Genomic DNA, 16,062 nt, shown 5'->3' with positions numbered 1-16,062 from the left:
AGAGGGGAGAAGGGAGATAAGGAAGGGAGAGGAGGAAGAATGGAGAAGAGAAAATTCACGGCGGGGGAGGAAAGAGGAAAAAATAAAAGGAAGAGGAAAAGGAAGTGAAAATGGGAGGAGGAAGAAGGGAGGGAAGAGAGGCGCGATGTAAATGGAGGAGAAGGAGGACGACGGAGAGGAAGAAGAGGAGAAAAAGAACAAGAAGAGCATGAGAAGAAGGGAAAATTATACACACACACACACACACACACACACACACACACACACACACACACACACAAACACACACACACTAAGGAAGCGCCTCTGCCTTCACACTTCTACCCAAACACGAGGGTACATCTCAGCTCCTCATGTGGTCCCTGTTGATCGAACAAGGAGACTCAACTTAAGTGTGCTCTGCCTGACTCATATTCAAAGCCGGGATCTCTTGTAAGGCACGCGTCTCTATAGGAAATTAATGAGGTGGAGGCGAGGTCGAAAAAGAAAGGTGGAAGGGTATAAGCAGACACTTTTTCAGGAAGAGTGATATAATGTTGTAAGTGAGAGTTTGTGGCAGAGCAGAGGTGAGAGATGAATGTGACCTAACTTAACCTAACTTAAACTACCCAACCCAAACTAATCAAATTCAACGTAAACCATTCTAACCCAATCCAAGCCAATCTAACCCAACCTAACCCAAACCAACCCAGCCTTAACTAACCGAACCCAACCCATGTTAACTTAACCTTAACTTCAATACTGAGACGATTTCTACCTTGATTTTGGGTATAATTAGACGATTTTATTAGCATTAGGAAGGGTCTATGGGGGTCAAAAGATTAATGTCCAGAGTCTTTACTATTCTAATCGCAATATATGTTTCTGAAGCTGTATGAAATCCCCAAAATAGTAACCAGAATAAATGTGAAAACACGTCCTGGTACTGAGGAGATTAAGATAACCTAATATAACCTAAATTAACCTAATGTAAGGAAAGTGACGAGGAAAGAAAGGAAAATAAAATAAAAACACGACAAATTACATACAGTCAAGGTTTCCCTCTCTTTCAGTCAGGGAGAGATGGTTTCTTGTCTTCATCTCCTTTTTTTCGTATGAGATTAAATTAACCCAATCTAACCTGCCTTTAACCTTAACCTAACTGAACCTCACGTTAACTAAACCTAATCGCACCTGTTGTTAGAGAACTGTGTGATATAGAAAGTAGTTAAGAAAAATACAAATAAACCACCCATACCTCCAGAAACAGAGAGGTATGTAGATATTAAAAAAAAAAGAAACGAATATACATAACAGGATCATTAATTAAACTTTAAGGTCGGAGGGCAAATTAATGAAGAGTAGTGGTAGTAGTTGTGGTGGTGGTGGTGGTGGGTGGTGGTGGTGGTGGTGGTGGTAGGACTGTTGGCGTTGGTTACAGAAATGTTTGTCTGTTTGTATTTTTATTTATCTTTACAGTTCACGCTACGACTATCATAAAAACAATAAAAAAAAAAACACGAGGAAAATGTTGCATGAAAGAATTATTTTGCCGAAGCAGAGAGAGAGAGAGAGAGAGAGAGAGAGAGAGTATGGGAGGGAGTGGCCGCCGCAGTGGGGTTGGCTAGGGTGAGAGAGGCCAGCTGATGTACGGGAGGCGGGAAGGGTGAGCAGGCTAGGGGAAAAACAGGGAAATGGAACGACCAATATGTTGCTACTCCACGGCTGCGCTGGCTGGCGGGGCGGGCTGGCTGGCGGGGTTGGCGGGGGCAGTAGCGGAGGGGGGGGATGCGAGGGAAGCAAAGCGAGGGGGGAACAAGGCAGAGGAGGGATAGAAGCGATGCCTTTCCTACATGTTTTCATAGCCAATACTATTCTGTCTTTATCCTTACACACACACACACACACACACACACACACACACACACACACACACACACACACACACACACACACACACACACACGTCCCATTCCTCTCAATCCAGCCTCTTTCTCTCGTCCTCAGCTTCCACTCAAATCTTGTTTCTAGATATCGTGTTTTTTAATGCTTTGTTCTCTCACATGGCGCATTTTCCATGGTTAAAGAGTGGTTGTTTGGGGTTCTCATGTATGCTTTTTTTTTGGTGCAAACATTACTGAAAGCTCCTACAGCCTATCAAATTATTACTGTGGACAAATGAATCGTAAGAGCTTCATTTAACTTACATTATAACGTGTTAAACTATCATAAAATTTTTCAAAACCACAGTAATTTAGTCTATACCTTACTAATGTATCACTAGAATCATAAAAATACTTGAAAACTGCAATAACTTACACTATAGCCATTCACTGGACACATAAAGGCATGAAAATCCCCAATAATTTACACTGAACCCTGTTAAAGAGATGTTGAGAAAAGACTGAAAAATATCTAAGAATACTCCCTGAATGTTCATCCCAATCCAAGCCAACAACTGCTACTCAACCCTCGCACTTTCGCCCACATTCCTGCCACACTCATATCCACTCCCAGTCTCTCTCTCTCTTTTTTCTCTTCCCCCTCACTCTGCGCCGTGACTTTCTCCCTCCGCTCCGCCGCTCCACTCCAGGCCGCGATAACCTTCATTTACGCCGCACTCCAGCACCATTCACCGCCATTCCCACTCCAGCCTCCACCTCGTTCCCGCCCAAACCACCCGGCAACATCCCCACATCAAAGCTGCTTCTGCCTCGCTTCGCCTCCCCTCACCGCCCACTCGTACACTCCCCTCACGCCCCTCTCTCCTCTCTCTTTCTGTCTCCCCTTGTCACCCCTTCTCCCATACCTCCACCCTATCACCATTCAAACATGTGCGTCTGATCCCTCGATTAAATGTATTAGAGTTTGTTTTGTGTGTGTTTATCCACGTGTGTTTTGTTTTTGCAATGGTGGTAGTGGTGGTGGTGATGGTGGTGGTGATGGTAGTGGTTGTAGTGGTAGGTGATGATGGTGGTAGTAACAGCAGAGGTAGTATTTAAATGTGTTATTGTTGTTATTTTGTATAAAGCCTCTCGCATCAGCTTTTGCTCAGCCAGAAGTAATGAAAATGCCTCGTATTAATCCTCCTGCAGTTATCTCGGAGCGGCAGCAGTGGAGAGAGAGAGAGAGAGAGAGAGAGAGAGAGAGAGAGAGAGAGAGAGAGAGAGAGAGAGAGAGAGAGAGACTTTTACCACACACACACACACACACACACACACTAATTAGTACTACCACACCGCATCACTTCACTCGACAAATTATTTCTCAGTAAAATACCAAGTTCTCCTTCCTCCTCCTCCTCCTCCTCCTCCTCCTCCTCCTCCTCCTCCTCCTCCTCCTCCTCCTCCTCCTCTTCCTCCTCCTCCTTCTCAGCGCCTCAGTGTTTCAAGGTCATTTATTAACGTCCCGTCCGACACATAACGCCTCCCCTCCCCTCCTCTCTCTCTCTCTCTCTCTCTCTCTCTCTCTCTCTCTCTCTCTCTCTCTCTCTCTCTCTCTCTCTCTCTCTCTCTCTCTGCTGCAGCTTCACACACCTTCCATCACTTTCCTCTTCTCCCTCTCTATCTCTATATCCCTTTCCCCTTCTAACCACTTGCCATTACTCTCTCTCTCTCTCTCTCTCTCTCTCTCTCTCTCTCTCTCTCTCTCTCTCTCTCTCTCTCTCTCTCTCTCTCTCTCTCTCTCTCTCTCTCTCCTCTCACCTGTCTAAACTCCACTGACCCCTAATCCTCCCCTCTGTTTTTTTTCGCTTCCGTCTCCCAATCGCCCTTTCACTCCCCTCATATCGATCCGTCCCCTCGCCAGCTGTCCTGTCAACCTCCTGAAAGAGAGAGAGAGAGAGAGAGAGAGAGTGTGTGTGTGTGTGTGTGTGTGTGTGTGTGTGTGTGTGTGTGTGTGTGTGTGTGTGTGTGTGTGTCTCTGCTCTCTCTTCATACTCTCACTCTCTCTCTCTCTCTCTTCTTTTACTGTTTTCTCTCTCTCTCTCTCTCTCTCTCTCTCTCTCTCTCTCTCTCTCTCTCTCTCTCTCTCTCTCTCTCTCTCTTAATTAGCCCCACAACACCACACCTCCACTCACTAGTAAAGAAAATAACAATAAGAGAAGCGAACATCTTGACCAAACTTCCACAATGCAAATCTTGTCGCAGGATAAAATGGAGCGCTGTTTCTCTTCTGGGACACGAATAAATTGAATCCCCCCCTTCAATACGGCCATTTTTCCTTGTCCACCAGACGTGAGAGAGAGAGAGAGAGAGAGAGAGAGAGAGAGAGAGAGAGAGAAATGGATCATAATAAAAGATTCAAATATCATGACGTTTAAAGAAAATAAGGTAAGAAAGGTGACACATAAGACACAGTTCCAATACCTTTACAGAAAATCACAGTAAAATATATTGACGCAACATAGATATAGAATTTTTTCATTCTTCCTACGTACATACGTTTATAATACTTTCGAAATCTTTTACTATCACATGAAAAGTCACCTATTGAATTAACACTATGTACCTAACGACACTATATATCTCGGTCCCCTAAAACAAACCTTTCTTACAATATTCAGCGCCAAGACTACACTACCTAGTTGATCTTCACGGGGGAACTCCAGGACATTAACCCCTTCAGTATCGTGACGTGTTTCCCTCTTGGTGATTTTATACAGCTTCAGAAACTTACGTGGGGATTAAAATAGTGAAGGCTCTCGGCATTAAACTTCTGACCTCACTGACCCTTCCTAATATAAAATCGTCTAATCGTAGCCAAAACAACATGGATTCGCAACTAAATGACTAACTAAATATTATCCAAACCAGCACTTGAAACTCTTGACAAACTTACTACAGTCTTATAAACCACAAGTACAGTATATAAGGGGTTTCAAGACATATGTTCCTTAATTTTGGCTAATTTTTTTTTTTTACTATTCTTTTACTAGTCCAAGTACTGAAGGGGTTAAGATTTTTACCTTCACCATCATCATCATCCAGAAGTCTATCCAACCTTCTCTGAAAATCATCTGGTCTGTGCACAAAGAAGGAATCAGAAGAAAGTCAAAGGTGCATTCATCTTTCCCTCTGTTTCTCCTGCAATCACGCTCAGATCACGAAGATTCCTCTGTTCCTCCAATCTTTCTCCTTTCTTTCCCATCTGTTCCTTCTCTCTCTCTCTCTCTCTCTCTCTCTCTCTCTCTCTCTCTCTCTCTCTCTCTCCTATCCATCCTTCCTTTCTGTCTCTAAAAAAATAAAAGAAAAATAGTGCATGGATGTTGGCAGGATTGCACGTGTATACGAAATACACACACACACACACACACACACACACACACACACACACACACACACACACACACACACACTTACACGCAAACACAGGAGGAAGACGAAGAAGAGGACGGAAGAAAAGGAAAAGAGAGCAATATCTTCTGATATTAAACCTCAAAAACGTGAGGAATGTTGAATTTAATATCGTGTTTTGACATGAGTTTGTCCTCAGAAAGAGAGAGAGAGAGAGAGAGAGAGAGAGAGAGAGAGAGAGAGAGAGAGAGAGAGAGGATGTGTCGCGTGTAAGGCAGTGAAGCGAGGCTGTGATGATCCTGACGGTGGTGGCAGCTCCAATATAGCATCGCGTTCCGCTTTGCCTGGTGTGAAAATGGGACTTTCCTCGCATCCCTGCTATGTGTCAGCGGGCGTGGTGGTGCCCGGTGACCCTCCCCACCACCACCACCTCCACCATCACCCACACAGAACCGCTGCAGAAATGGTAGGAGCGAGGAATAAAAAAAAAAAATAAAAAAATAGGAAAAAGGCGAGCAGTTTCATTCGAATGCATAGAGCGAGATGAAAGAATTTGAGGGAAAAAATGTCCTTTTAGATTTCTTTGAGATGTCTCGTGACGGCGGATCTTTTCACGTTCTGGTGTCTCTGAAGGAGGGACGGACACGAGGATCTGCTCGACTAGACTTTCATCCTTTCTCCTTCAGATAAAATTGTGGTAACAGATTCAGAATAAAAAAGGAGAGAGACAAAAATTGACTTTACAAATAACGTCGAAGAAGAGAGAAACAAACTGAACGAGAACATATGAAGTGCAAACACATTAAGGATTCACGACGGTATTACATTTATGGATGACAAAGATAGAAGATAAGTTTTAAATGAACCAGAGAAACCATATGTAGACCAGTAACTTATTATAGTCTCCTTCTATTCATATGTGAGCGAAAATAATACTGTGGTGAGTGAAAGTAGCACGGTACAGACTAATGATACTTTGACCAACGCTCACAGTCACGAATACATCCACAGAAACTGAGCTGCCACTGACAACCTGAAGGAGAAGGAGGGACAGAGCAAGCAAAACCAGTAACATATATGTGGATGATCTGTGGCGAAAGAAACATTAAGAAAAATAGTTAAACCCCTTCAGTACCATGACGCGTTTTCATATTCATTCTGCTTACTATTCGGTGATTTTAGACACCTTTAGAAACTCATGTGTGGGATTCAAATAATGAAGACTGTGGCCATTAATCTTCTCGCCTCCATAGACTCTTCCTAATGTCAATAAAAAGGTCTAATCGTACACAAATCTCAAGGTAAAAATGAGCCCCAGTATTGAAGGGATAAGGCAGAAACCAGGAGTGGAACTGAAAGAGCACTACGCTTAGAATTCAAAGCGAAGTGGTGTAAAGTGTGACATTCCGACTGGCAAATGTGGCAGTGTGTGGTTCAGCGAAAAAGTTGCACCAAATTCTCCATGAACGATTCCTCACATTAAATATTTCATCACGCTTGAGCCTTTCATGCACGTCTAACCTTTCACTAACTCTCAATGAATACAAATATACAAAATACGAGAGGGTATAGATGGATAGCTAGTGATTGTGGTTGTAGTAGCAGTAGTAGTAGTAGTAGTAGTAGTAGTAGTAGTAGTAGTAGTAGTAGTAGTAGTAGTAGTAGTAGTAGTAGTACCTAGTAGTAATAGTGGTCGTTGTGGTGGTGGTGGTGGTGATAGTATTAGTGGTAGTAGTAGTAGTAGTAGTAGTAGTAGTAGTAGTAGTAGTAGTAGTAGTAGTAGTAGTAGTAGTAGTATAAAAACCCATTAGCAGCAACAGGAAAACCAGGAGAGAAACCACCACAACCACCACCACAACCACCACCACAACCACCACTACAACCACCACCAACACCACAACCACCACCATCACCACCACCCTACCATTCCTTATACATCCCCAGGTAAGTGTCACCTCGGCAGTCGCGGCACCAAGGCATATCCACAGAGCAGAGCAGAGAGTAAGAACAAGCAAAACTACAGATAAAAGAAAAAATGACCAAATGAAGGAAAAAAAAAAGAAAATGGGAGCGATGAAAACAAAAACAAAAAAAAAACAATTATAAAAACTACTCTCAACTGTTACGTGTCCATTCAGATCTTTTTACGGTGGTTAACATTACAGTACGAGGGGATTGGAAGCCGCAATATCAGGATCAGTAACGAATAGTCTTTTTGTACGTAGAGAAATACATGATTAGCTGCTCCGTAACATAAATCTTTATCATACCTTTCCTTTTATCTATTTTTTATTTTTTTTACTGCGTACCTGACAGAATATTCAACGAGAGACCAGGATCAATAGACTTCAATCCAATTTCAGGTTACGGTCGCCTTTTAACAACATTTTTTCATTAGGATAAAGAACACGTAATTATATTCTAAGTAGGATCCAGATATTATCCCCTTCAATACTGAAACCCATTTTTACTTTGATTTTTGGGTCATTACACGATTTTATTTGCATTACGAAGGGTCTATGGAGGTGGAAAGATTAATGACCAGAGTCTTTACTGTTCTAATTCCAACATATGTTTCTGAAGCTGTACAAAATCACCAATTAGTAAACACAATGAATATGAAAACGCATGGTACTGAAGGCATTAATAAGGATCCAGGATTACTTCAACCTCCACAGATCCCCGTCATTAGTCCCTCCCACAGACGCTCTTTCCTATTTACTTGGCTTTCTTATATACATTTTGCGTCCTCTCTTAGATCCTGATTGGGTGTCTATGAAGAACAACATGGCCGCGGTTCACCTATTGATAAGCCTCCTGCTGCTGCTGAGTGGGGTCATCATATTTACTTGACTTTATATATTTTGCTCATTTCTTAGATCCTGATTGGGTGTCTATGGAGAACAACGTGGCCAAGATTCACCTGTTGATAAGCCTCCTGCTGCTGCTGAGTGGCGCCACGCTCTCTCTCATATTGCAGCGAAAGTCTGCACACACCAGACACTAAAATGTATAATATGAACCATGCAGTCGTGTCCTCTCTCCTCCACTCCCTGTATACATTCAGACTGTCCCTTCCACTCAGTTTCCAGTCCATTGTATCCCATTTTCTGTGTATGTGTGAGTGGTTCTGACTGCGAATGCTGGCCAGAGATAGAGGGTTGACATCAAAGCCTTCAAAGCAGCTATACGTACATGTAATGCCGCTTCCTCCCAGCCTAGGGTCACGCTCCCTCACACAGCCAAATGACGCCGCCAGTAAAAAGGCGAACACACGCCGACACAAGCCAGGCGGCAGCGACGAGCCTGTCACCACCTACCGACACCCAATTAACACACCTTAACGCCACATCTCTCTCTCTCTCTCTCTCTCTCTCTCTCTCTCTCTCTCTCTCTCTCTCATAATTAAACTCTCACAAACAACATTTCCTAATATTTTCTTTACATTTCTCTAATTACAACAAAAGGAGGACTCTTTTTCACACAGACTACTATATAATTTCCTCCCTTTCAGATATTAACAAAAGCAGTGAACTATTTTATAGGAAACAAAGAAAATCTACTGAGCTTTCAATTCCTTTGGCTATTTAAGAGGCGATATTGAGAACAAAATGAGACGAATAAGTTAATAATAAGTAACACAACTAATCAATGATAGACAATAATACCGATTCTAACGAAATTTTAAGAGAATTATTTTTCTTTATTTTTTATCCACATAGAATCCTTACTCTCTTTTCCTTCAAGTAAATAAAGAGAAAATAAATACTAGGATTTTAAGAGGGTTTTTTTCTTTCTTTCTTTCTTTTTATCCACATACATTTCTTGCTCTCTTTTCCTTCACGTAATTAAACACAAGAGAAAGCATAATATTAGGATCACACTGAGAGACAAACCTTCAATGCACACGTGAAGACTTCGACCTCACGCCGCTAGAGGATCCAACAAGACACCAACCTGAGGCGAGAAATAAAAAGGAGAACATTAGAACAGCATATAACAATTAATGCATGAATTTTTAAGCTCTCACTCTACATTGAGTGTGTGTGGGGAGGAAGTGGAGGAGGAATGTAATGTAAAGGCAGAACACACACACACACACACACACACACACACACACACACACCTAGGGACAATTCTCAGGTAAATATTGACTTTCCGGAGTCCTCTACAATCCTAAGAATGCCAATCCTCTTCCTACTCCTCTTCCTCCTCCTCCTCCTCCTCCTCCTCCTCCTTCTTCCACTATTTCTCTACCGTCTCCGTGTGGTTCCTGCAAGTGGGAAACGCAGACAAACAAACAGACAGACAGACAGACAGACAGACACACAGACAGACAGACATCATCGATCCATACGCGGTCTGACACCCACAAACAAACAGACAGACGCACCAACGAAAAGACAGACAAGAGACAGTCACGCAAAGATAGTCAGACATAACAGACATACACACACACACACAAGATATATACATACATATATAAGTACACACATCACTTATAAGAGAAAGCTGAAAAATGAATGCACTCAGGCACAGAGACTAACAGAAGAATAGAGTGAATAGGGAGCTTTTAACCCTTTAAGTTTCTATATTCATTCTGCTTACTATCTCGTGATTTTATACAGCTTCAGAAACTTATATGGGGAAATTAAAATAGTGAAGAGTGTGGCTACTAATCATCTGACCTCCATAGATCCTTGCTGATGTAAACAAAATAGAACAAAAGCGTCTAATCGTACATAAATCTCAAGGTAAAAAATGAGTCCCAGTGCTGAAGAGTTAAATGTACAGATAGGAAAAATAGGTGGAAACAAGAGGCCATCTTTTACACAGGGACTGCTATGTATAGACCTGATGGATTCTTGCAGCTTCCCTTATCCTCTTATGTTCTAAATGAAAGAAATAAAATGATGAAACACTTAATATAAACAACAATAACATCAGTAGCAGCTTCTTAACATCAAAACTTACTGAAGTCTCCCCACCATGAGGAAACCATCATCACCACCACCACCACCACCACCACCACCACCACCACCACCACCACCACAACCACTACCACCATCATCACAGCCAGCACACTGTCTCACTTCCCCGCCACTTCACTACATTATTAAACCATCCCTACCCCTCTCCCTCCCTTACCTTACTCCACTAAGCCTGAGAGTACTTAATTAACACATTCACTAAATCCATTCTCCTCAGCCCATAACTATACATTTCTCAGCCTCCTCTCTCTCTCTCTCTCTCTCTCTCTCTCTCTCTCTCTCTCTCTCTCTCTCTCTCTCTCTCTCTCTCTCTCTCTGTTCTATTGTCTACTACCTTCTTCATGTCCACAGGCAGAAAAAAAGGAGAAGTAGACAATATCACTAGAAGCATCACATATTCCCAAGACAGTTACCTATCTTCCCTGTCATACCAAGGCAGGAAAAAATAGAATCACAGTATCACAAGACATCAGGCATTCCCAAGACACTTCCCGCCACTACCTTCCCCATATCAACGGTGGAAAGAAACACGAGAATCAGGTACAGTATCACAAGACGCATCACACGTACTCTGGACAGTATCCTCCACTGCTTCCCTGTACCTTCCTCTCCACTCTCCTCTCTCTATGCCGTTAACAAGACGTCTCAAGACACCTGAGAGAAGAGCTAGCGGCCTTACCTTGCCCTTGTGACACCTAATGGGCCTCTTCCGGTGGTCACGGCGCCTTGGTTGTCCAGTGAGAGGTTGTTTAGACAGTCGTGAAGGAGTGTGAAGTACTGACATCCAGCTTGTTTTTTCCAACCTCTTGTCTTAAAGCTTCTAGAGTTTCGTCAAACATTGGTTCTTTTATGATTTTACTTCGTTCTGTACTGTTTCTCGGTTTTCTCACATGTGTAGTGGCAGCATGTCTCCCTGTGTCTGTTCTTCCTTTGTGTTCTTGGGTAAATCTCTATTGTGGTGCTCTGACGTGTGTTGGCTGTGTTTTCATCATCACGATCCTTATCACTTATTTTCTGCCTTGTCTAGTCTCTCTCTCTCTCTCTCTCTCTCTCTCTCTCTCTCTCTCTCTCTCTCTCTCTCTCAATGTTGATAATAAGAAATGAAAAAGACTGCTAAGAATATTGAGACAGTAAATGCTTAACAAATTCTGTGTTCATAATAAAGATTAAGGATGTTTCTATGCCCTCTCGTTTGCCATATCAACTGTAGCAACTGCCTTTCATCAAGCTAACACTAGTACTCCAATCACTTACTGCACAGAGTTCATCCATCTGCAAGATTTAACCCCGTGACACTCTCGCTGCATCCTCGTGTTTCAAATAAATGACAACAGCTGCCTTTACTCTCCCTCTACTCACTGAATGCTCTTGATACTCTACACTAGCAATGTCACTCTCCTCTATTGCAACCTTGAGCTGTGTCCTTGCGGGGCAGGAATGTCCTTTGCCTCTTCCTCCTCCTCCACCTCCTCTTTCTCCTCTTTCTCCTGGTCCTCCTGTCCCGTTCCTCTCCTTCCCGGACGAGGCGCCAACATTATGCAAAATTTATGCAAATAGACGACAAAGGATTCAGGAACTTGAAACAAACGCTGTTTTGAAACACTGTAAACGTCGAGACTTGAGGCTGAGGGAGACACCAGAAAAGATGCACTCCAGCTTCTTGATATCTCGGAAAGTGTGTGTGACTGAGTGTGTGTGTGTGTGTGTGTGTGTGTGTGTGTGTGTGTGTGTGTGTGTGTGTGTGTGTGTGTGTGTGTGTGTGTGTGTGTGTGTGTTCATATCACACCTATCTGTCTTTCATCTCTCCTATTAACTGTCACTGCAAGAAAACGTGACACATGTTTTCCGTATGTTTTCTGTGCTACTCGTTAAAAATACAGAACTGTGATAGGGGAAAAGTTCAGATTCATAAAAGAGCAAAGGTAAAAATATATACGAAAAAAAGATATCCCGCTGTGGAAGTGGGGAGGAGAAAGAAAACAGTGAAAGATATCAAACCGAACAAAAAATAACAGGGGAAAGGAACAGACAAACAAGCGGAGAGCCACAGCCATGCAGGGGAAAGAGAGAGAGAGAGAGAGAGAGAGAGAGAGAGAGAGAGAGAGAGAGAGAGAGAGAGAGAGAGAGAGAGAGAGAGAATACAGTAACTAGGGTATTTGTTTATCTATCCTCTGCTAATAATAAACTAGATGTGAAACAAGATAGACAAAAAACAAGACTGTCCCTCCGATATCAAAAAAGACAATTTCAATGGAGTTTACTTAAGAAATAGAGCAGAATTAGTATTGAAATGCAATTATTCTAAGGACTATAACAGAAAGACATACAACATTAGACAGAGTAGAGAGAGAGAAAGAAAACACGCTGACGGGAAACAGAAGAGAGAAAGCAAGCCACACCAAACCTTCTCTCTCTGCACTTGCATTTCATTACGAGTTTCCATTACCTCCTTATGAAGAGCTATTAGTGCCATTCTCACTACCTTGCACCTCTCTTCTACGACTACTACTATTACTATTACTACTACTACTACTATTACTATTACTACTGTTGCTTCTACTACTACTACTACTACTACTACTACTACTACTACTACTACTACTACTACTACTACTACTATTACTACCACTATTACCACTACCACTACTACCACTACTACTATTACTACCACTATTACCACTAACACTACTACTACTACTACTACTACTACTATTCCTAGGACTACTACTACTGCCTCTGATATTCCAACCTCCTCCACTTTTATACGCGCTGATATGAAAGTGACACCGAAGTAATATGAACTGCAGAGTCACATATTACGACAACACATATTACAACACTGGTGACGAAGAATTAGCAGCAGGACGTTCTAATATACCGGTTATTTTCATCACAGGAAACACGAGTCGCTTTACCGGTATGTGACGAAAGTGTAGAAAGAATACGAGGTAATTACTGAAAGCCTTACCGAGTCACGCACGGAAGCAAAGGAGTAATGCCATTGTTTCAAACCATTCTACTTATCAACATTGCGTAGAAGGTCAATTAGAGAAGGAGCAAGAAGAGGCAGAGGAGGAGGATGGATACACAGATGAAAGTAAGGGAAGAACAAGCAGCAGCAGATTTATTGGTCCTTTTGAGGGTTGTTTTGCTGCTATTTTGACTAGTATATATTGAGAAAAATAAGGTAGTATATAAGTCAAGGAAGAGAAAAAAAGAAGAAGAAAGAGAAAAGGAAGGAAGATAAGTAAGAGATTTTCACTTCAATTAATAAAATCTTCAATATATATTGCTATTTAATCTTCATTTATATTCCTTCGTTAAAAGAGAAATACAGAATGCAGAATGAGTAGAAATCAAAAACTTTGTAGAAATTCAAATAAAACACTAAATTTTTCACTGCTCTTTCAATTATTGCATAGAAATATAAAAAAAAAAATTCAAGTCTACATGTTCTGTTATCTTTTATGAGTACAGTGGAACCATGTGCGCTTTGGGATCCGAGGAGTCTCCAAGCCCACGGGTTCGAATCCTGTCCACGGTCTGAGTGCAGGTTGGGCTTCCTCACTCGGGGCAACGGTTTACTAGCGGGTGGGCTTTCAGATAGGAAATATCCCAAAAAGTACCTCCTTTAGCCATAAATTCCCGTGAAAATTTTGCCCACATGGTATAAATAAAGAAAATATAAAAAAAACGAGTTTGCCAAATTCTCGCTTCATTTACTAATTAGCCCACAAGTTCATTCCCTTATTAACTAACTAACAGACTCTTGCCATAATCAAGTTCAAATCAGCGTAAATTTTGTTATTAAACTCTAATTACTGCGGCAATTTCGTTTTTTTTTTCTTTATACCTAAATGATTTTGGGAATAATGCAGAGCAGATCAATGGGTGTGATGGCGCTCTCTCTCTCTCTCTCTCTCTCTCTCTCTCTCTCTCTCTCTCTCTCTCTCTCTCTCTCTCTCTCTCTCTCTCTCTCTCTCTCTCTCTCTCTCTCTCTCTCTCTCTCACTAAGCTATCAAATTGTTTCCTTCAGAGCAAGACAAAAGCAAGGCAGAAAAACAGAGAAAGAAAATCACAATAACCTTAGAAACCCACTAACCAATAGAATACACAGTCCAGTTTTATCTCTGCCTACCAAAAAAATATATACAACATTGAAAGCACGAGACCATTTACGTTAAAGTGGCAAGGAGGGATGGAGAGGTTGGCTGGGATACACTGCAGATAGATAGAGACTGCTAACGAAGATTATCCGGGGCAAGTGTCTGAGAATCCTAAAGCGATCATCAGGCAAATCTCAAGACACAACCCAATATGCTTTCATTCCATCTGCAAGAGCTCTCCCAGAACGCTGAGAATAAATTGAACTGAGCTAGACTGAAATGCTGCAGCTACCACGTAACGCTCTGATGAGTATAACAATATCACTCAGCAAGAAGGAGTGGAATGTAGTGGACTTGAGGTAATATTCAAAGGGCAGATTTTAAAGGTTAGTGTTTTGCGGCATAAAGATACAGACAGAATTCGTGAAATGTTTGAAATGTTTGGCTCCTGATGTATGTGAAAATGTCTTAAATGTCATTTCTCTTTGCCTCTCAGTCTGTTGATCTATCTCCCTATTCATCAACTAGTATATCTATCAAATTATTCATCTATTTATGTATCTGTTTATCTATGTATGTAACTACGTATTTGTGAGGGTGTTTGAGTGTGCTCTTGTACAGAGTGTGTGTGTGTGTGTGTGTGTGTGTGTGTGTGTGTGTGTGTGTGTGTGTGTGTGTGTGTGTGTGTGTGTGTGTGTGTGTGTGTGTGTGTGTGTGTGTGTGTGTGTGTGTTTCCAGCAACTAACAAAACGTAATACCTTATTTAACTTCCCTTCCCCCCCCTCTCTCTCTCTCTCTCTCTCTCTCTCTCTCTCTCTCTCTCTCTCTCTCTCTCTCTCTCATCCCCACACCAACCAGCCAGCATGCAAAACTCTTACTTCGTTTCCTCCTCTCTTCCTGCAAGTCTTCAATACAACAAAACTTGACTTGGAAACGAATTCTTGATCTCCTACAAGTGAAGCAACAACTGACTTGCAAGATTAACTTTAACTTCTATCCTGCGACTTTTTCGACATCGACCCTTCCTGTTAGCAAGGCGAAAAATAAATCATATACAAAGTGGCGAAGGTACGGAGAGGAGGTAACTGGGAGACGGAGGAGGAGGAGGAGTAAGAGGAAGAGAAAAGTAGTAAAGAGTTCGTGATCCCGATTCAAACTTTCTATTGCTTTCGAACTTCGTGTTGGGGAAGAAGGAAGGGGAGGAAGAAAGACGAGAAGTAAGGAGGAGGATGAGTTGGGAGTGCGTGGGAGGGTGGGAGGAAAGAAAGGATGTGAGGATAGTGTGAAAAAGAAAGTATTCACATCTGTTTTTCATTTGTTAGTTCTCTCTCTCTCTCTCTCTCTCTCTCTCTCTCTCTCTCTCTCTCTCTCTCGGATGAATTAGAGAAAAAAGCAACTGTTCCTCAAAAAAACAAAGCAAAAACGAAGCTCTCCATGTTCTCTTCCCTCTTTGCAATATTGAGCACTGAATTCACGTTATATTTCAAACCCTCTACCTTTTTCCCTATTTTTCCATCACGTTAACTCTTTCTGGAATACCGAGACACATGTGAGACTCTACTCTTCTCTTCTACCTTTATGAGTCTCTACCGCAACCACCACCACAGCTACATACAGTAAACACAGTGACCATTACGTATTTACAAGGATGACTATGTGTTGATCAAACGGCCTCTTGCAGCTTCCCTTATT

At 41.9% G+C, this 16,062-nt stretch overlaps 1 protein-coding gene across 3 annotated transcripts in view; it reads right to left on the bottom strand.

Annotated features, from left to right (window-relative positions):
* Positions 1 to 16,062, bottom strand: part of LOC123504314 — a 505,535-nt gene that overhangs the window by 442,952 nt on the left and 46,521 nt on the right. For 2 of the 3 annotated variants that reach the window (XM_045254739.1, XM_045254738.1), the window contains exon 2: positions 9,170 to 9,230. The exons of the other annotated variant lie outside the window; for it this stretch is intronic. The gene's annotated coding sequence lies outside the window, so the exon portion shown is untranslated. The remainder of the gene's footprint in view (positions 1 to 9,169; positions 9,231 to 16,062) is intronic. 3 annotated transcript variants of the gene reach the window in all.

The sequence above is a fragment of the Portunus trituberculatus genome, chromosome 15 (genome assembly GCF_017591435.1).
Source record: "Portunus trituberculatus isolate SZX2019 chromosome 15, ASM1759143v1, whole genome shotgun sequence".
In the NCBI taxonomy this organism is placed as follows: domain Eukaryota; kingdom Metazoa; phylum Arthropoda; class Malacostraca; order Decapoda; family Portunidae; genus Portunus; species Portunus trituberculatus.
The sequence above is the reverse complement of the archived record's forward strand: the minus strand, read 5'-3'. Positions and strand labels throughout refer to the sequence as shown.